The sequence below is a fragment of the Neoarius graeffei genome, chromosome 6, assembly GCF_027579695.1.
Source record: "Neoarius graeffei isolate fNeoGra1 chromosome 6, fNeoGra1.pri, whole genome shotgun sequence".
NCBI classification, from domain to species: Eukaryota; Metazoa; Chordata; class Actinopteri; order Siluriformes; family Ariidae; genus Neoarius; species Neoarius graeffei.
The window spans coordinates 93,835,471-93,858,482 of NC_083574.1; positions in this window are offsets into that span (position 1 = coordinate 93,835,471).

Sequence of the window (23,012 nt, forward strand, 5' to 3'; positions counted from 1 at the left end):
AAATTAACATGGTATATAGCTAGATTGTAATTAATTTGTAACAGACGCGAGATGGACAATCGTAACAGAAGTAATGGAACAGACATCATTTTGGAACTCGTAGGCTTGACTTTGGCATAGAAATATGTTTTTATTACATCTCAGAAAATTAAAGTTATCTGTTAACATATCATTCATTAAAGATAACATGTTTTGTGACCTGATGGTAAAAAAAGAAATGGTTTTAGGTGAATAAGTTCATGTCCCCATTTCAGTACCCATAAGCGTGGAATCACTCAGATATATATATATATAGAGAGAGAGAGAGAGAGAGAGGGTGGCACGGTGGTGTAGTGGTTAGCGCTGTCGCCTCACAGCAAGAAGGTCCTGGGTTCGAGCCCCGGGGCCGGCGAGGGCCTTTCTGTGTGGAGTTTGCATGTTCTCCCCGTGTCCGCGTGGGTTTCCTCCGGGTGCTCCGGTTTCCCCCACAGTCCAAAGACATGCAGGTTAGGTTAACTGGTGACTCTAAATTGAGCGTAGGTGTGAATGTGAGTGTGAATGGTTGTCTGTGTCTATGTGTCAGCCCTGTGATGACCTGGCGGCTTGTCCAGGGTGTACCCCGCCTTTCGCCCGTAGTCAGCTGGGATAGGCTCCAGCTTGCCTGCGACCCTGTAGAAGGATAAAGCGGCTAGAGATAATGAGATGAGATGAGATGATATATATATATATATATATATAGTACCAGTCAAAAGTTTGGAAACACCTTCAAATTTGATGTTTTTCTTTTTTATTTTTTTCCTACATTGTAAATTAATACTGAAGTCATCCAGACTATTCAGCAACACATAAGGAACCATTTAGTAAACTTTTTTTTTTGATTGATTGATTGATTGATTGATTGATTCTGAACAGTAAAGAAGATATAAAAACAAACAAAAAATAAAAATAAAAAATGCAATCATCAAAACATCGTCATAAACAGAATAGTGTAGCCTAGGCCCTAGGCTACGCTATTCTGTTTATGACGATGTTTTGATGATTGCATTTTTTATTTTTATTTTTTGTTTGTTTCTAGGGTGACCAGATTTCCCTAGTCTGAAACCGGGACACTTTTGCGCGCGACCATGCTCGTGCACTGACACCTTTTTTTTTTTTTACGTAAACGTGACAGTCAGAGAGGTGCTCTTATCATTTTGTTGAAGCTCACATTTATCAACATCTCACATGAAATAAAACAAACAGGCATTTTGTTATCTAGTAGCATAGTGGTATACAGATCAGTTAAATTATGGTCAGACAACAGATTTTGTAATGGCTGAGAATAGGCCAGGCTATGTCCATAGGCCAAATTTAAACTGATTTATTTCACCTGTTTGTGAGAACACCAAGAAGAATGCATATGCACATGTAGGCTATATCTCTAAAATTGTATGCACTATAGCATGAACTTAAAAAGTAGATATGTGACCTCAACATAGCCTAGGTCAGAATCAGTGGCGGCTGCTGGTTTTTAAAACAGGGGAAGCCCATTTTACGCATTCATCGTAAAACCTGTAGGCCGGATATCAAAGAATAGAAAGGTGTGCCCCATTAGCATAGTGAACTAGACAACCCTACCTAGTGGCAGAAAGTATTTTTGCTTGTACATTTCATGTTATAGTCTGGCTTGCCAGGCTAGTGCCTCATATCCTTAATCAAAAATATCAAACTTCCAAAAATCACTGGCTATTCAACGAAGAGCCTTGAACATCATACCCTGATATGCAACACAGAGTCTTTAACACAACACCCAGCTGTGCAACACATCCTTGAACATCTTCTGCAACACAGTCTGGAAATTCATAACCAGGTAGGCTATGCAACACACACAACCTTGAATATCATACCCAGGTATAACCTATAACACAGAGCCCACCATTCTCTTAACATTACTGAACAATATACACACTTCAGATTCATGAACATGAACACTATTTATACACAAATTCTGCCCTCCGCTCCTTTTCCAGAAAATGGTCTGTGACCCTGTCATACCAGCTGGTTGTGCTTTCCAGAGACTTCACCAATTTCTGTTAGCAGCTAGCACTGCAGATCCCAATAAGGCTCAAGCTAGCCTACAACCAGATTGAACTACAAATGAAATAAACGAGTGAATTCGCGAATGATCAAACTGATAGAATGGATGAAAGTTAACGGAGCATGAGTAATATTTACATTTATTTACAGAGTAATGTACAGAGACATCAATGAGAAGAACCGTTTATATGAAAATAAATTCGAACAGCACTTTAGCACACGACTGCACTTTCTCGACATCCGCTAGGGACTGACTGATCATACTTCCGTGTTCCTCGCCGAAGTACCGCCCTCCTCATGTCTTTCAAACACTACCTCCAATAATCCTTTATCAGCCCGGCTTCTTGTCCCTCCCACTGTCTCGTTTAGTCCCAGAGAAGCCCGGCTTCCCTGGAAGTGACGATTTTGTTGATTTTAACCAATAACAACTAGCCGAAATTGGCTGTTCAGAGCCGTCTCGTAGACTGCAACGGATACCCGGCTGCCAGTCAGTGTTGCCAGATACTGCTGACGTTTTCCATCCCAAAATATGTTCAAAACCCGCCAAAATGCACTTAAAACTGCCCAATCTGGCAACACTGCTGCCAGTCCAAATAAGAAAGGTTACAGCCTGGCAGCAAAGGTGATTCTCGTCGCGAACTGCAAGTTCGTCAGACATCACTCAAATAAGTTACAGGATAGTTATGAACATAAATACAATCTTGGGCATATATTATGTTATGCAAGTTATTGTTTTAATGAGAATTCAACGTCGTAGACGCCGCAGTTTGGGGAGAGAATTTTAGGGGAAGCTCTGCTTCCCTTGTTGTCTCTGAGAAATCGCCCCTGCTGTATACCATGTACAGATTTTATATTCAAAGAAAAACCAACTACATCCCTGAACGCTGCCATATCATGGAGGTTCAAATATCGTGCTCTGAGTCTAAATAATGCAAGAGAATCTGAGATTGTGATGTCATTTACACGCTACATGACTTACCAAGGCTGAGATCTAGTGGATACTTTGCTTCTAAATTGTTGTGAACAACCCTGAAGATGCTGAGTGTCAAGAGCTCAGGTGTAAAAATAAACCCGATCATTGAAGCAGTGAACAGTGTTGGGAGTCACGCGTTACAAAAGTAACGAATTACTGTAATGCATTGCTTTTTGCAGTAACGCGGTAATGTAAGGCATTACAGAAAAAAATTTGGTAATATTTTATTCGGTACAAATGTCAGTAACGCGTGTTACAATGCATTTTTAACCTGGAATGAAGTGGTGGGTTTTTTTTCCTTCATACAAATTTGCCAAAATCACCGCGAGATCAGCAGAGGTGAAACGTCCGCGCAAAATGTTTCACTTCCTTTTCCTTTAGGCTAGTCAGACAGGAGAGAAAGATGAGTGAACCTGCAGCTGATCTAACGTCGGATAGCACATTCTCCAGATGGGCATACTTTAAGTTTGTGAAAAATAAGGATGTGAAGAACATCGTAGTCAAATGCACTTTGTGTGCTAAACCTAAAGAACTGTTCACTTCCCGAAATAGCACCAGTAATTTAACTAAACATTTCCAGAGCTGCCATAGTAACATGAAGTTAGCAAGGAAGCAAGCGGAGGATGAGAGTGGCGATAAAATCACAAAGCAGCCAAAATTAACGTTCTGCCGCTCTGAGATGCTCCTTCAGCCTCAGGAGGTTAGGAGACTTGTGGCGGAGTATGTTGTTGAAGATATGCTGACAGTTTGTTCACATTTTTGTCCTGTATAACTGAGTTTTTTTTCTGGTCGGAAGTCAGACTAAAGTGATTGAGCTGCCTTTCCTTCGAGGGCTAATATGCCTAAGCACTTCAATATCATTAAAAGCTCTTTGATTTTATTTCTAATTCTGTTTTTCGAAATGTGACTGGGTAGCCTCATATAGCTAATAGTCATCGTCTAGCTGTGATTTAAAAGGCTTGTGGGTTTTTTTCAGGCCAGTTTTATTGTAGGCTACGATTTGCCATAATATGTTCATTTTTGTTAAATTTCTGAAATGGAGTCATATCCCTTAGGGCTAATCTTTTTTTTTTTAATGAAGCATAAACTATGCTTAGGCGGCACGGTGGTGTAGTGGTTAGCGCTGTCGCCTCACAGCAAGAAGGTCCAGGTTCGAGCCCCGTGGCCGGCGAGGGCCTTTCTGTGTGGAGTTTGCATGTTCTCCCCGTGTCCGCGTGGGTTTCCTCCGGGTGCTCCGGTTTCCCCCACAGTCCAAAGACATGCAGGTTAGGTTAACTGGTGACTCTAAATTGAGCGTAGGTGTGAATGTGAGTGTGAATGGTTGTCTGTGTCTATGTGTCAGCCCTGTGATGACCTGGCGACTTGTCCAGGGTGTACCCCGCCTTTCGCCCGTAGTCAGCTGGGATAGGCTCCAGCTTTCCTGTGACCCTGTAGAACAGGATAAAGCGGCTAGAGATAATGAGATGAGATGGGAAACTATGCTTAATGCTGTAAACTTGAAAACAATAAAGGCATAGAAATGCTAATTTTGTATCCTGTCATATCTTTAGACATTACAATACAATACAGTTCAATTAATGTTAATATGAATAGGTCTAAAGTTACAGTATTTCTATCACAATTTGCCAGACTTTCACCTTTTGTCTGTTCTTGCGATGATTGTTCCTTGTATTGTGCCATGAGCCGTCACTGTGGCTATTATATTCTAGTGTTTTTAACCATAAGCCTAGCTCAGTCAGATACCACATCACCTTCCACTGGATGTGTGATGAGCTAATTGAGCGGCTTGAGCTACATTTAGATTGCCAAACACACACACACACACATATATACATACATCTCATCGTTCATTAACACACTGAACTCAGGGACCGCACATCTCACTTTACCTCGCCCATTTGCACTATTCCGCACTACCTCAACTTAACAGCTGCTAGTTTGTTTATTCTGCTTATTTCATGTTTCATGTTTACCTGCTATACCTCAAGTGCCCTTGACTGTTTGGTTATTTGTACCAATTTACATGTGTGTGTGTGTGTGTGTGTGTGTGTGTGTGTGTGTGTGTTTAGTCTAGTTCATATCTAGAGTGTTTTATACTGTTTATATTGTCTGTCTGAGTGTTTAGTCTGTCCTGTTCTTATCTAGTGTTTATACTGTTTATTTATTCTGTTTATATTGTTTGAGTGTTTAGTCTGTCCTGTTCTTATCTAGTGTTTATACTGTTTATTTATTCTGTTTATATTGTTTGAGTGTTTAGTCTAGTTCATATCTAGAGTGTTTTATACTGTTTATATTGTCTGTTTGAGTGTTTAGTCTGTCCTGTTCTTATCTAGTGTTTATACTGTTTATTTATACTGTTTATATTGTTTGAGTGTTTAGTCTAGTTCATATCTAGAGTGTTTTATACTGTTTATATTGTCTGTTTGAGTGTTTAGTCTGTCCTGTTCTTATCTAGTGTTTATACTGTTTATTTATTCTGTTTATATTGTTTGAGTGTTTAGTCTGTCCTGTTCTTATCTAGTGTTTATACCGTTTATTTATTCTGTTTATATTGTTTGAGTGTTTAGTCTAGTTCATATCTAGAGTGTTTAATACTGTTTATATTGTCTGAGTGTTTAGTCTGTCCTGTTCTTATCTAGTGTTTATACTGTTTATTTATACTGTTTATATTGTTTGAGTGTTTAGTCTAGTTCATATCTAGAGTGTTTTATACTGTTTATATTGTCTGAGTGTTTAGTCTGTCCTGTTCTTATCTAGTGTTTATACTGTTATTTATACTGTTTATATTGTCTGAGTATTTAGTCTGTCCTGTTTCTTATCTAGTGTTTATACTGTTTATTTATACTGTTTATATTGTTTGAGTGTTTAGTCTGCCCTGTTCTTATCTAGTGTTTATACCGTTTATTTATTCTGTTTATATTGTTTGAGTGTTTAGTCTAGTTCATATCTAGAGTGTTTTATACTGTTTATATTGTCTGAGTGTTTAGTCTGTCCTGTTCTTATCTAGTGTTTATACTGTTTATTTATACTGTTTATATTGTTTGAGTGTTTAGTCTGTCCTGTTCTTATCTAGTGTTTATACTGTTTATTTATTCTGTTTATATTGTTTGAGTGTTTAGTCTAGTTCATATCTAGAGTGTTTTATACTGTTTATATTGTCTGAGTGTTTAGTCTGTCCTGTTCTTATCTAGTGTTTATACTGTTTATTTATTCTGTTTATATTGTTTGAGTGTTTAGTCTAGTTCATATCTAGAGTGTTTTATACTGTTTATATTGTTTGAGTGTTTAGTCTGTACTGTTCTTATCTAGTGTTTATACTGTTTATTTATTATGTTTATATTGTTTGAGTGTTTAGTCTAGTTCATATCTAGAGTGTTTTATACTGTTTATATTGTCTGAGTGTTTAGTCTGTCCTGTTCTTATCTAGTGTTTATACTGTTTATTTATACTGTTTATATTGTTTGAGTGTTTAGTCTAGTTCATATCTAGAGTGTTTTATACTGTTTATATTGTCTGAGTGTTTAGTCTGTCCTGTTCTTATCTAGTGTTTATACTGTTTATTTATACTGTTTATATTGTTTGAGTGTTTAGTCTAGTTCATATCTAGAGTGTTTTATACTGTTTATATTGTCTGAGTGTTTAGTCTGTCCTGTTCTTATCTAGTGTTTATACTGTTTATTTATTCTGTTTATATTGTTTGAGTGTTTAGTCTGTCCTGTTCTTATCTAGTGTTTATACTGTTTATTTATTCTGTTTATATTGTTTGAGTGTTTAGTCTAGTTCATATCTAGAGTGTTTTATACTGTTTATATTGTCTGTTTGAGTGTTTAGTCTGTCCTGTTCTTATCTAGTGTTTATACTGTTTATTTATACTGTTTATATTGTTTGAGTGTTTAGTCTAGTTCATATCTAGAGTGTTTTATACTGTTTATATTGTCTGAGTGTTTAGTCTGTCCTGTTCTTATCTAGTGTTTATACTGTTTATTTATTCTGTTTATATTGTTTGAGTGTTTAGTCTGTCCTGTTCTTATCTAGTGTTTATACCGTTTATTTATTCTGTTTATATTGTTTGAGTGTTTAGTCTAGTTCATATCTAGAGTGTTTAATACTGTTTATATTGTCTGAGTGTTTAGTCTGTCCTGTTCTTATCTAGTGTTTATACTGTTTATTTATACTGTTTATATTGTTTGAGTGTTTAGTCTAGTTCATATCTAGAGTGTTTTATACTGTTTATATTGTCTGAGTGTTTAGTCTGTCCTGTTCTTATCTAGTGTTTATACTGTTATTTATACTGTTTATATTGTCTGAGTATTTAGTCTGTCCTGTTTCTTATCTAGTGTTTATACTGTTTATTTATACTGTTTATATTGTTTGAGTGTTTAGTCTGCCCTGTTCTTATCTAGTGTTTATACCGTTTATTTATTCTGTTTATATTGTTTGAGTGTTTAGTCTAGTTCATATCTAGAGTGTTTTATACTGTTTATATTGTCTGAGTGTTTAGTCTGTCCTGTTCTTATCTAGTGTTTATACTGTTTATTTATACTGTTTATATTGTTTGAGTGTTTAGTCTGTCCTGTTCTTATCTAGTGTTTATACTGTTTATTTATTCTGTTTATATTGTTTGAGTGTTTAGTCTAGTTCATATCTAGAGTGTTTTATACTGTTTATATTGTCTGAGTGTTTAGTCTGTCCTGTTCTTATCTAGTGTTTATACTGTTTATTTATACTGTTTATATTGTTTGAGTGTTTAGTCTGTCCTGTTCTTATCTAGTGTTTATACTGTTTATTTATTTTGTTTATATTGTTTGAGTGTTTAGTCTAGTTCATATCTAGAGTGTTTTATACTGTTTATATTGTCTGAGTGTTTAGTCTGTCCTGTTCTTATCTAGTGTCTATACTGTTTATTTATTCTGTTTATATTGTTTGAGTGTTTAGTCTAGTTCATATCTAGAGTGTTTTATACTGTTTATATTGTCTGAGTGTTTAGTCTGTCCTGTTCTTATCTAGTGTTTATACTGTTTATTTATTCTGTTTATATTGTTTGAGTGTTTAGTCTAGTTCATATCTAGAGTGTTTTATACTGTTTATATTGTTTGAGTGTTTAGTCTGTACTGTTCTTATCTAGTGTTTATACTGTTTATTTATTATGTTTATATTGTTTGAGTGTTTAGTCTAGTTCATATCTAGAGTGTTTTATACTGTTTATATTGTCTGAGTGTTTAGTCTGTCCTGTTCTTATCTAGTGTTTATACTGTTTATTTATACTGTTTATATTGTTTGAGTGTTTAGTCTAGTTCATATCTAGAGTGTTTTATACTGTTTATATTGTCTGAGTGTTTAGTCTGTCCTGTTCTTATCTAGTGTTTATACTGTTTATTTATACTGTTTATATTGTTTGAGTGTTTAGTCTAGTTCATATCTAGAGTGTTTTATACTGTTTATATTGTCTGAGTGTTTAGTCTGTCCTGTTCTTATCTAGTGTTTATACTGTTTATTTATTCTGTTTATATTGTTTGAGTGTTTAGTCTGTCCTGTTCTTATCTAGTGTTTATACTGTTTATTTATTCTGTTTATATTGTTTGAGTGTTTAGTCTAGTTCATATCTAGAGTGTTTTATACTGTTTATATTGTCTGAGTGTTTAGTCTGTCCTGTTCTTATCTAGTGTTTATACTGTTTATTTATTGTTTATATTGTTTGAGTGTTTAGTCTGTCCTGTTCTTATCTAGTGTTTATACTGTTTATTTATTCTGTTTATATTGTCTGAGTGTTTAGTCTGTCCTGTTCTTATCTAGTGTTTATACTGTTTATTTATTCTGTTTATATTGTTTGAGTGTTTAGTCTGTCTAGTTCCTATCTAGAGTGTTTATACTGTTTATATTGTTTGTTTTTTCAATTATTCTATTTTTATTCTATTTTTATTTATTGCATTGCCTGTTTGCACTGTGGGTCAGAGAGGACTGATATTTCATCTGTGCTGTATGTCGAGCATGTATAGCATATTTGACAATAAAGTTGACTTGACTTGACTTGACAAATCCATACTTCCAGTTATTTTGGTGAGAGTAACTTAAAAGTAATGTAATAGTAGTGTAATGCCTTACATTTTAAATACAGTAATATTGTCATGTAACTAATTACTTTAAAATGACAGCAACAAGTAATAAATAATGCCAAACAGTTTTGAAGTAACTTGCCCAACACTGGCAGTGAACACACACACACACGTAAATAGACCCATACCCAGCCTTCAAGAAGCTGTTTGCTGCCTATCAACGCTCTATCACCGGCTACTCACAGTGTCGTTGTTGTTTTTTTCTTTCAAGAAATGTAACATTTTCTTGTATTTTTATGTGACATGCTTCTGTTTATTTTTATTCACTGAGAAAATTGATATTTTCAGACGGCAAAAAACGTGTTTGTGCTTTGACAACGGATATTGTTTACTCGTATGTGTGTCAGTACTGCGTATGCGTTATCTAGCCGAGTGAGATTTAAACTTCATAGACGTGAAGCCTGTTGATTTGCAGATTTTGATGCCTGTAAAAATCACATGTTTACAGAACATTTCTGAGTAGATTTTTAGAAATAGAAGCCTTTATTTGTCTCATATTCATTACAGCACAGTGAGGTTCTTTTTCTGTATTTAATTCATCTGAAGCAGTGAATATGAACACACACACACTCACACACACACGAGAGCAGTTAGGAGCTGCACTCCTTTTTATTATTGTTATTATTTTTTTTAGAATTAGAAACCTTTATTTGATGGCTGTGTGTTACTAAGGGAAACGCAAGCAGATATCTGGTTTCAGTGCAAATGGCCACGCCCAGGTAAGCCTTTTTTAGCAAAATCATAACTTTTAAAATAGACAGATTGTTGTTATAAAGTTTTATTTTTAATTTAAATGTGCTAGGAGCACATCAGGGCGCTCGCCATGATCAGCAAATGGCGTTTATTTTTAGGTTTTGGTTGACTTTAAGAGGACACGAAAAGACACTGACATTAAATTAAAATGTCAAGGAACTCACATATATTTGCATAATGTTAAATATAATTCTTCCCTAACATAATAACATCATGACACACTTTTCATATGCTAAATGCCCAAAAGTATATGCACCCCTGACCATCCCACCTTGGTCCTTGGTGAACGTCTCATTCCAGATTTATTCCTCTTCTCTGTTATAATGAGCTCCACTCTTTTCTTCTCTTCTCTTCATCAAAAGTATGTGCACCCTGACCATTCCACCTTGGTCCTTGGTGAACGTCTCATTCCAGACTGTGGGTGGTAAAAGAGAGCAACTGGACTTGCTTGAAGATTCTTGAAGACGTTTCACCTCTCATCCGAAAGGCTTCTTCAGTTCTGTCTGACTAATAGGGAGTATCAGGTATTTATCCTCTCATGGATGAAAAGCAACCCTAAGGTGTCGTTGAATCATCCTGTTGGTGTGGGTGACTGGGGGCTGGGTGTGAACGGCCTAGAGAGTTGTTGGGGTGATCAGTGGGTTGTTGGTTCTCTCTGTCCTCCTGTGAGTCACTGAAAACAGCTGGGTTTTGGTGTGAATTCAGTTGTCTGGGAAGTGTGCCAAGGGACTGCATTGTAGGTGGCTCATAAATGGTGTCTTAGCCCATGTTTACATTAGACCGTATCAGCGGATCATCAGATTAACGTTTTTAAAACGATTAGTGTGCACACAGCAACACCAATACACGATTTGCGTGCACACAGCAACACCAATACACGGATACGCTCGGCTCCGCAGGCATCCTGCGCTCCAAATCACTCTGACCTGAACAGCGAGTGCCCTCTGGAGGGTGCGCACTCCGGCCTTGCGCAGCTCACAGAGCGCGCGAGTGAAGTGCACGAGCCACGATTCGGGACTGAGCCGCTGTGTGTGTGATCCCAGCGCAGATCACTTACCACTCGCAAGTGGAAGGATGGCAAGCCTAAAGACAATCATAACTACACAATGGGCAGTATTTGCATCAGTATTTGCAGTATTTTCATACTTTTATACTCTTTAATGAAAGGTGATACAAGGCGGAAGTCCGCGCCGTTTTTCAGCAGTCGCGTCACATGACCAACGCCAGCGAATCAGGAAGGTGGATGTCACAGTGACGTTGTCCAATGAGACGCCAGCTAGAGCTCAGCACAGCGTATCCGCGTATTCTGAATGTTTACACAGCACCGGAGCTGACACGATCTGGATTGAATACGTGGACGCTGGCGGATTCCCGTTTCCCAGCATTTCCAGGCGGTTTAATGTAAACGGACAGTGCATCCGCGAAGAAAATGAGACAGATACGGTCTAATGTAAACGTAGCCTTAGACCCCCACCTCTGTTCAGTGATGGCCGTTCCAGGTTGACAAAAATGGCTTCTTTAACTCCTCGCTCATACCAACGATCCTCTCTGGCTAAAATGCGTACGTTGTGATCCTGAAATGAGTGTCCTTTGTTGTTAAGATGAAGATAGACAGCAGAGTCCTGGCCTGAGGAACCGGCTCTCCTGTGTTGAGCCATGCGCCTGTGAAGCGGTTGTTTTGTTTCCCCAACATACGAGTCCGTGCATTCCTCCCTGCACTGAATTGCATACACTACGTTGTCCTGTTTGTGTCTGGGTTGGGTCACACTCAACGACACCTTAGGGTTGCTTTTCATCCATGAGAGGATAAATACCTGATACTCCCTACCAGTCAGACAGAACTGAAGAAGCCTTTCGGATGAGAGGTGAAACGTCTTCAAGAATCTTCAAGCAAGTCCAGTTGCTCTCTTTTACCACCCATAGTTTACTATGACCTGGATGACTGAGAATCTTCACAGACATGTCTCATTCCAGATTTATTCATTTTCTCTGTTGTAATGAGCTCCACTCTTCTCTTTGTCAAAAGTACGTGCACCCCTGACCATTCCACCTTGGTCCTTGGTGAACATCTCATTCCAGATTTATTCCTCTTCTCTGTTATAATGAGCTCCACTCTTCTCTTCTCTTCTCTTCTCTTCTCTTCTCTTCTCTTCTCTTCTCTTCTCTTCTCTTCATCAAAAGTATGTGCACCCTGATCATTCCACCTTGGTCCTTGGTGAACATCTCATTCCAGATTTATTCCTCTTCTCTGTTATAATGAGCTCCACTCTTCTCTTCTCTTCTCTTCTCTTCTCTTCTCTTCTCTTCTCTTCTCTTCTCTTCTCTTCATCAAAAGTATGTGCACCCCTGACCATTCCACCTTGGTCCTTGGTGAACGTCTCATTCCAGATTTATTCATTTTCTCTGTTGTAATGAGCTCCACTCTTCTCTTCTCTTCTCTTCTCTTCTCTTCATCAAAAGTATGTGCACCCCTGACCATTCCACCTTGGTCCTTGGTGAACATCTCATTCCAGATTTATTCATTTTCTCTGTTGTAATGAGCTCCACTCTTCTCTTTGTCAAAAGTACGTGCACCCCTGACCATTCCACCTTGGTCCTTGGTGAACATCTCATTCCAGATTTATTCCTCTTCTCTGTTATAATGAGCTCCACTCTTCTCTTCTCTTCTCTTCTCTTCTCTTCTCTTCTCTTCTCTTCTCTTCTCTTCATCAAAAGTATGTGCACCCTGATCATTCCACCTTGGTCCTTGGTGAACATCTCATTCCAGATTTATTCCTCTTCTGTTATAATGAGCTCCACTCTTCTCTTCTCTTCTCTTCTCTTCTCTTCTCTTCTCTTCTCTTCTCTTCTCTTCTCTTCTCTTCTCTTCTCTTCATCAAAAGTATGTGCATCCCTGACCGTCCCACCTTGGTCTTTGGTGAACATCTCATTCCAGATTTATTCCTTTTTTCTGTTATAATGAGCTCCACTCTTCTCTTCTCTTCGTCAAAAGTATGTGCACCCCTGACCATCCCACCTTGGTCCTTGGTGAACATCTCATTCCAGATTTATTCCTCTTCTTTGTTATAATGAGCTCCACTCTTCTCTACTCTTCTCTTCATCAAAAGTATGTGCATCCCTGACCATTCCACCTTGGTCCTTGGTGAACGTCTCATTCCAGATTTATTCCTCTTCTCTGTTATAATGAGCTCCACTCTTCTCTTCTCTTCATCAAAAGTATGTGCACCCCTGACCGTCCCACCTTGGTCCTTGGTGAACATCTCATTCCAGATTTATTCCTCTTCTCTGTTATAATGAGCTCCACTCTTCTCTTCTCTACTCTTCTCTTCATCAAAAGTATGTGCACCCCTGACCATTCCACCTTGGTCCTTGGTGAACGTCTCATTCCAGATTTATTCCTATTCCCTGTTATAATGAGCTCCACTCTTCTCTTCTCTTCGTCAAAAGTATGTGCACCCCTGACCATTCCACCTTGGTCCTTGGTGAACATCTCATTCCAGATTTATTCGTCTTCTCTGTTATAATGAGCTCCAATCTTCTCTTCTCCTCTCTTCTCTTCTCTTTGTCAAAAGTATATGCACCCCTGACCATCCCACCTTGGTCCTTGGTGAACATCTCATTCCAGATTTATTCCTCTTCTCTGCTATATTGAGCTCCAATCTTCTCTTCTCTTCTCTTCTCTTCTCTTCTCTTCTCTTCTCTTCTCTTCTCTTCTCTTCTCTTCTCTTCTCTTCTCTTCTCTTCTCTTCTCTTCTCTTCTCTTCTCTTCTCTTCTCTTCTCTTCTCTTCTCTTCTCTTCTCTTCTCTTCTCTTCTCTTCTCTTCTCTTCTCTTCTCTTCTCTTCTCTTCTCTTCTCTTCTGGGAAGGCTGCCCACTAGATTTTAGGGTGTGGCTGTGTGGATTGATGTTCATTTGTGTTCACAAATGGCACCAATGTTGGGATGTTGAGCAGGCTCCAGTTCATACAAAAGATCTTCAGATGCAGATGATTTAAAAACAAACATCGAAATTGGGTTTATTTTTGCCCTATTTTCAGATATGAGTGTGATACGTGTTCATCAAAATGATAAAATTCATAACGTCTGGTTTTTGTACGACTAGTTTCTCTGATTATCATTATATCTTTTTCTATGACTGTTTAATGATTCGTCCATTCATGTAAGTTATTTAACACTTGTTTTAATAAGAATATAAATAACATGACGTCATTATTGTTACTGTATTCTTGACCACCACCAGGGGGCGCACAAGACACATTTACCTGGAAGTTTGTTTGGAACCGAGAGCTTTCTTCTTCTTTTTCTTCCAGATCATGAGATCACACCAGAACTGAATTAATGGTCATGATAATGCGAAAAGAACTCAGAGGGACTGTAAAAGTAGAAAACATGAGGATAATGGCAAAGGCCTCGAGTCAACAGGAGGCCTAAGAGAACAAACACTTTGTTCAGGAGAATAAAATGAACAGAGGCTGGAGTCTCTGAATATTTCCATGCACTCCCAAGACAGATGGGATAATGTACTCACTTTGAAAGTGTTTTGTCAACACTCCCAACCCTCACGGCGAGCAAGAAATGTTCAATTAACGTTAAGATCTTTATCGCCTACAAACTGATATAACAGGTAGCTTACAGCTTGTGTCATTTAGAAGATCTCATCTCATTATCTCTAGCCGCTTTATCCTTCTACAGGGTCGCAGGCAAGCTGGAGCCTATCCCAGCTGACTACGGGCGAAAGGCGGGGTACACCCTGGACAAGTCGCCAGGTCATCACAGGGCTGACACATAGACACAGACAACCATTCACACTCACACCTACGCTCAATTTAGAGTCACCAGTTAACCTAACCTGCATGTCTTTGTACTGTGGGGGAAACCGGAGCACCCGGAGGAAACCCACGCGGACACGGGGAGAACATGCAAACTCCACACAGAAAGGCCCTCGCCGGCCCCGGGGCTCGAACCCAGGACCTTCTTGCTGTGAGGCGACAGCGCTAACCACTACACCACCGTGCCGCCCCATTTAGAAGATGATTCAGGGAAAACTTTACATGAAATAAGATGAGATTGATTTTCGTTGGTGCAGTGAGAAGTTCGAGGTTGTGTGCTGAAAGTAGAGGAAACAGAACGAACGTTGGATTGGATTCAAAGTCCCAGAAAAGTGTGACATATTCATCCGCCGCCATGTAGGATGATATACGTACAAATCCAAAATGCCATCTCGTACGAATAATAACTGTGATGCGTTTCCAACTTTCTTGAAATATTATGATTCTCTGAAGTCCTCTGCCAAGTCAAGATTCAGAGAAGTTGAAATTTGTGGCTTTTAGTAGTAGTAGTAGTAGTAGTAGTAGTAGTAGTAAAACTTTATTGTCCCCCGTAGGGGAAATTTCCTTCAGAACATGAAACGTTAGACATGAAAAACCAATCAAAACAAGCAAACACTCACAAACCCCATTTTGTTGCTACACATATACCCAAGACGCCACATTTATCCCAATACATGACAAGACATTGGACAAGTGTCAGCCATCAACAATCAGTCAACAATCCCAGTTTATCCATAGCATTCCCATAGCATAAGAGCTGTACAAAGCTGCAAGGGTGGTAAAAAAATAAATGGTAAAGCTATAAAAATAGCATACCTGCTCAGGCCAGCTGAACAGGTGGACGCAAATTAAGATCTACATTTTTGTTTCACATATTTGTTAAAAAGGCTAATGGCTTGTGGGATAAAAGATTGCTTCGTCCTGTTTTTAAAAATAACGGGGTATCGGAATCTGCTGCCTGATGGCAGCAGCTCAAAAGTATAAAATAATGGATGTCTTTCATCTGTTAAAATTGTATCAATTTTACCAAGTGATCGTTCCCTGTATATGAATTCCAGACTTTTCTGATTTGTGCCCATCAGCTTACTAGACGTTGTTACCAGTTTCCTAAGTCTACCTTTTTGCGCCTCTGTTGCATTGCCAAACCAACAAAGAATCCCAAAGGTTAGAACACTCTCCACAAAGGCACTGTAGAACATCTTAGCTATTCTGTTGTCAACCTGAAATGAAACCAGTTTTTTTAAAAAGTGAAGTCTCTGTTGTCCTTTATCCGTATATGTTAAAGCCGTCCGATTATACAGAGGATTTAGCCTCGTTACCACCAACTGAATACCCTGATATCAGCGTGAAATATCTCGTTCTACAAAAAAAAGTGCATAAGTAAACCAAAGTTACTGGAGCAGCATTGCTAATATCTCACCTGGAGAAGTTGACCCACATTGTTCTCCTTATGTATCCAAACTTGCTAAGGTTTCTCGCGTTGCTTCTAATCTGGCTTTCTTGGCAGATCTTTCATTTCTCCTGTTGCTTCTTCTTGATACTGCGAGATGAGTTTTCGTCTTGACCCTAATCATTATGTCCTAATGTGAGTGTTGGTGGATTTGTTTTATCACGTACTCTAGGTTTGCCGGTGCTCCTGCAAGGTGAGAAGCAAATAAAAGTGTGTACACGCTAAAGCTCAAAAGTTCAATTTAATCAGCAGAAAACACAGCTTTAATTAGCAGTGAACTCTTACCAGATATAACATGGTCACCACACACACACACGTACGTGCGGGCTTAATTATTTTTCCTCAGTTAAGTCACTACAATTTATTTTTTTTGAACCACAGCGTATGCACGGCGTTCTCTGGACAGTTCATCTGTTTTGATGCTGTTTTTACAGTGTCTTGCAAAAGTATTCATCCCCCTTGTTGTTTGTCCTGTTTTGTCGCATTACAAGCTGGAATTAAAATGGATTTTTGGATCGTTTGCGCCATTTGATTTACACAACATGCCGACCACTTTAAAGGTGCACATTGTTGTTTTATTGTGACACAAACAATAATCAACATGAAAAAACAGAAATCTGGAGTGTGCATAAGTATTCACCCCCTTTCATATGAAACCTCTAAATAAGAGCTGGTCCAACCAATTCACTTCATAAGTCACATAATTAGTTGATTAAGATCCACCTGTGTGCAATCAAAGTGTCACATGATCTGTCACATGATGTCTGTATATATAAATCAGCCTGTTCTGGAAGGACCCTGACTCTGCAACACTACTAAGCAAGCAACATGAAAACCAAGGAGCCTCCAAACAGGTCAGAGTCAAAGTTGTGGAGAAGTATAGATCAGGGTTGGGTTATAAAAAATATCCCAAACTTTGAATATCCCACGGAGCACCATTAAATCCATTATAGCAAAATGAAAAGAACATGTCACCACTACAAACCTGACAAGAGAAGGCCATCCACCAAAACTCACAGACCAGGCAAGGAGGGCATTAATCAGAGATGCAACAAAGACACCAAAGAGAACACTGAAGGAGCTGCAAAGATCCACAGCGGAGATGGGAGTATCTGTCCATAGGAACATTTTAAGCCATACATTCCACAGAGTGGGGCTTTATGGAAGAGTGGCCAGAAAAAAGCCATTCCTTAAAGAACAAAATAAGAAAACATGTTTGGAGTTTGCCCAACAGCATGTGGCAGACTCCCCAAACACATGGAAGAAGATTCTCTGGTCACATGAGACTAAAATTGATCTTTTTGGCCATCATGGAGAATATCATGGTGGCACAAACCCAACACCCTGAGATCACCATTCCTACAGTGAAGCATGGTGGTGGCAGCATCATGCTGCGGGGATATTTTTCATCTGCAGGGACAGGAAAGCTGGTCAGGACGGAAGGAAAGATGGATGGCACTAAATACAGGGCAATTCTGGAGGAAAACCTGTTTGAGTCAGCCAGAGGTTTGAGACTGGGACGAAGGTTCACATTCCAGCAGGACAATGACCCTAAACATGCTGCTAAAGCTACACTGGAGCGGTTTAAAGGGAAACATTTAAATGTCTTGGAATGGCCTAATCAAAGCCCAGACCTCAATCCAATTGAGAATCTGTGGCATAACTTGAAGATTGCTGTACACCAACGCAACCCATTTAACTTGAAGGAGTTGGAGCGGTTTTGCCTTGAGGAATGGGCCAAAATCCCAGTGGCTAGATGTGCTAAGCTAATAGAGACATACCCCAAGAGACTTGCAGCTGTAATTGCAGCAAAAGGTGGCTTTACAAAGTATTGACTTTGAGGGGGTGAATACCTATGCACACTCCAGATTTCTGTTTTTTCATCTTAATTATTGTTTGTGTCACAATAAAAAAAAAACAGTGTGCACCTTTAAAGTTGTAGGCATGTTGTGTAAATCAAATGGTGCTAACCCTCCAAAAATCCATTTTAATTCCAGGTTGTAATGCAACAAAAAACCAAGGGGGATGAATACTTTTGCAAGACACTGTAATTACTTTGGGAATTATTTCTGAAGAACCGTTTCCCTTTGTCATGAGTAGCATTATTACCGCGATTATATCAGCACACAAAGGAGGCACTGTCTTTCTTCAAAGGCAATGAAATAAAAAAAATATATATCACGAAGCGTTGCAGCAGCTCACACGTGAAGCGCTGGTTCTTGGTTATTGTTATCATCCAACATGGTGGACTCCGGTTTGGCAAATAAGCCTGACGTCATGTGGACACAAAGATTAGCCGAAACGTTATAGCTGATCTTGAGCAGATGCTTTAGCGATGTCTATATCTCAGGATTGTAGGTCGTCTAGGAAACAACCAACATGTAAACAGAGTAACATATCTACAGTATAAAAGTAGCGTAAACTAAGAAAGTTGTTCAAGGTGGAATTTTCCTTAATCTGTACACTGTGGAAGCGACAGTCCATCCCTCATCTGTAGCCACTTATCCTGTTCTACAAGGTTGCAGGCAAGCTGGAGCCTATCCCAGCTGACTACGGGCGAAAGGCGGGGTACACCCTGGACAAGTCGCCAGGTCATCACAGGGCTGACACATAGACACAGACAACCATTCACACCCACATTCACACCTACGCTCAATTTAGAGTCACCAGTTAACCTAACCTGCATGTCTTTGGACTGTGGGGGAAACCGGAGCACCTGGAGGAAACCCACGCGGACACGGGGAGAACATGCAAACTCCACACAGAAAGGCCCTCGCCAGCTGCTGGGCATGAACCCAGAACCTTCTTGCTGTGATGCGACAGTGCTCACCACTACACCACCGTGCCGCCAGAAGCGATAGGCGTGTTTGTTTATAATGTGACATCAGATGTCAAGTCAAGTTAGACAAAAGCGCGAATGGTTGTACGGCTCATAATGACTGTAATCCTGACACGGAATAGATGTCTGATTGAAAGCTCAGAGGCAACGGTTTTAATTTTATGCACATTTGAAACTTTATATGTTAAAAAACCCTCTGTAATTTTCTTCTGGTTCCAAGAAGTATTGTTAATAAGTAATAATTAAAATAAATTAGTGCGGATCGCGGCGAATTTCTGTTCGGCTATTTTCGTGACCACTCGGTGCGTGACGTCATTTAAGCCAAACAAACCGCTTGAGTTGAGTCCACTTCCGTTTACTTACATTGCCGTTCGGCTTGAGTGCAGACGTGCGTTCGGGAATTTAAAAAAAAAAAAACATGCCTTATTGTTGTGCAGTGAACTGTAACAACAGGACCAGTTCAGAAAGAAGTTTTTACCTTTTTCCGAGAGAGGAGAAGAGGCAGAGAGTGTGGATTGGCTTTTTCTGAAACAGGAGAAGAGGCGGAACAAGTAGGCTTTTTCCGAAAAAGGAGACGAGGCGGGCGGCACGGTGGTGTAGTGGTTAGCGCTGTCGCCTCACAGCAAGAAGGTCCTGGGTTCGAGCCCCATGGCCGGCGAGGGCCTTTCTGTGCGGAGTTTGCATGTTCTCCCCGTGTCCGCGTGGGTTTCCTCCAGGTGCTCCGGTTTCCCCCACAGTCCAAAGACATGCAGGTTAGGTTAACTGGTGACTCTAAATTGACCGTAGGTGTGAATGTGAGTGTGAGTGGTTGTCTGTGTCTATGTGTCAGCCCTGTGATGACCTGGCGACTTGTCCAGGGTGTACCCCGCCTTTCGCCCGTAGTCAGCTGGGATAGGCTCCAGCTTGCCTGCGACCCTGTAGAAGGATAAAGCGGCTAGAGATAATGAGATGAGATGAGGAGACGAGGCGGAGAGAGTGGATTGTGCGCGTGAAACAAAATCAAGCAGTCAAAGAAGAAACGGAGCAGCAACGCTCAAGCAAAAAGGAGAAGATTGGAGGTAAACATTTTTACTTTTGCTTGGAATGGACAAGTCAAGAATCCTGAGGGATCCTGTACAATCATTGTGGAAATGAGACAAAGGGATATTTCCTCGCTTAGAGTCGGCTATAAATAGTATAATGCCGCGGATGGCAGGCTAATGTGGCCTACCGGCGCACTGTCCAGTAATCGTTCCCTATATCCACTAGGGAAGGCGGTTTAATTATTCTTCAAAAGGGCTCTTATTTAGTATTACGACAAAAGTAGGAATTTATCATCACTACCAGGATAAATCGTTTGGGCGCGAGTCTTGTTGAGGTCCGGGGTCACCGCGATCAGAGTCGGCCGAGTCGCTGTCCGATTCCGAGGCCGCACGGTCAAACCAGTGAGCCACATTCACCGATTGCTTCGCAACGGCCATAGGTTCATACATATACGGTTTCACCTCTCGATATTCAATTTGGAGAGTTCCTACTTCAAAATCGCTCTCGCTTTCAGACATTTTACACAACCTCTCATGACCAAAGTCCGTACACGTGTGCTTAAATAACGTCACGACGATGGTCCGGTGAAAGTGCGCATAAGTGAGATGTAAACAAACCTTCAGAAACTGGGCAAAACGGTATATTTTAACCGTTTTATTCAATTTTAGGCTGCAAATTAGACACTAGGAAGATTGAATTCGCTTTTTGGGTCGTTCTTCTAGACAATAAAGCTGATATTCTACGTGTCACCTCCGACCGTTGCCTATGACCTTTAATGCTTGTGCTATTTCAGTGGACATGCAGAGCTTAGTAGAGGAGAATCCTCTCTGCTGTCAGTGCACGCCTAGCCTGAGGGAAGAGCCTGATAAGTCATAACAAATAAATCTACTGCATCTCTTTTCCAGGCTTGTCTTTTTCTCCACCCTGTGAAGGAATAAAAACATCAGCGATGGTCTGGCATGCTCAGACTTCCTATTAGTTTAATAGCGGAAAAGACAAAGCTCCCATCGCCAGCAGGCCTGCTGAGACAGCGTAAGGACAGGTTGTTATTCTGTCTCGCTGTGCATTTCCTTGTGGCTTTAACCGCTGCAATATTTCTTTTTCTCTTCAGGGGAAAACCCAAAGGTGAAAACTGACGTGTCAACAATCAGCACTCAAAGCCACGCATGAAGAGAAACCTCATGAAGCTCAGAAAAGCAATGCTCTCAGACCTTAAAGCCAGACTGCCTTTGAGATTCTTCAAATGTAGGTCATAAAAAGAATTTTCCCCGACACCCAATTATTTTTGTTTAATGGACCAAAAGCTACTGAATTTGAAACACAGAATTTTAATTTTAAAATAAAATGCTTTGTTTATTATTACATTCTCTTAATATTTATTTGAAACAGAGGGAAAGCTAAATGAACTGATACAGTGTGTATCGGAGGGGAGAGCAGGGAGACTTGGGACACATTTTCATCTTTTATATGGTGTGAAATTCTTTGCAGGTCGTGTAACATTTGTATTGCATTAGAGAGGATTTACTATACCGTCTTACCCCAACATTACTTTCTCAGCTCGTCACATATACTCACGGGCGCAGATAGAGGGGGGGACGGGTGGGATTCGTCCCACCCAGATTTAAATTCACCTCGTTCGGTCCCCCCCACTTATAGGGAGGAAAAAACGTCTATGCTGTCTTTCTTTGCATAAGGCAAACCTCATGGAAAAATCAAAAGACTAATTACCATTTGGTTTATTGAGGTGCACAGCAGTACATACATAGTTGCAACAACTCACATAAAACAAAACAAAGACTGATATTCGGTTGGTTGAGCTGCGCAGACTGCACAGGTTGCGAGCTCGAGCTTGGTTGCTATGGTTACCCACAACAAGTTTGGCAGGCATATCGGGGACAGCTCCTAGTTCAGGACCCCAACACAGCATGATGAAGGGTGCCAAACCGAAAAGGCAGAAAACGATTGCATCGTTTTTTCAAAAAACAACGACTGTAAGTAAACTGTGCCTTACTTTATCATATCACCTTGCAATTTTTTGATAGTCTGTTCAAAGTAATGTCGTAGTGAAAGTAAAATCGTACGGAGTAGAGATGCCTTTCTGGTAGCCTCCTTCTTTCGGTGGCAGCCTGTAGATACAGTGCTCAGAAGGCAGTTTTAATGTTTAATCTGGTGTTCCCTGCCATAATTTCAGCGAGCATATTGTTTCATAAGGAAACTTTGCGAAGAGTTGTTGACTGACTGCCGCTCACGCAACACACAGGCATAGTTAGAAAGTCAGGATGCACTGGTTTACAATTTTGATGTTTTTTTTGTCTTAGCTGAGTAATGTCGCCGCCCTGAGGGCATCAGAGTATATTCCTCGCACAACACATGTTGGGGGTGGGGGTGGGGTTGGTTTGCTGGCAGCTTTGTCCCCCCCAGTTCAAAAAACGTATCTGCGCCCCTGCATATACTGGCCTTCAGACTTCACTGTATCTGTCTTTTTTCTTCAGGGAGACTTGGGACATCGTGAGGAGACCTGGAACAAAAATAAAACCCCTAGCTTAACTTGTACCGTATGAACTACTGTATATGAACACACAATGCTTGTACAGAGGTAGAAAAATGTCCGTTTACCCAAAACCTGACTCGACAAAACAGATCCATTCTCAAGAAGGAATGAAATAAGTTTAATTCTCATGCAAGGACACGCCCACATTTTTAACAAATATTTTATATTTTTAAACCGCAAGGAAAAACCTGTAACATGATGAACTGTCCAAACTCTCACCATCTGGCCAATTTGAAAAAAAGCAAAAAAAACAAAAAAAAAACCTTCAATGTTTTTTCCACAGAATTTAAGTTGAAAGCTCGACGGCCTTTCAGATTTTTCAAGTGTAGGTCATAAAAAGAATTTTCCCCGACACTCAATTATTTTTGTTTAGTGAATTGAAAGCTACTGAATTCCTAAATTCCCCGCTATTTTTTCCTGCTTCACC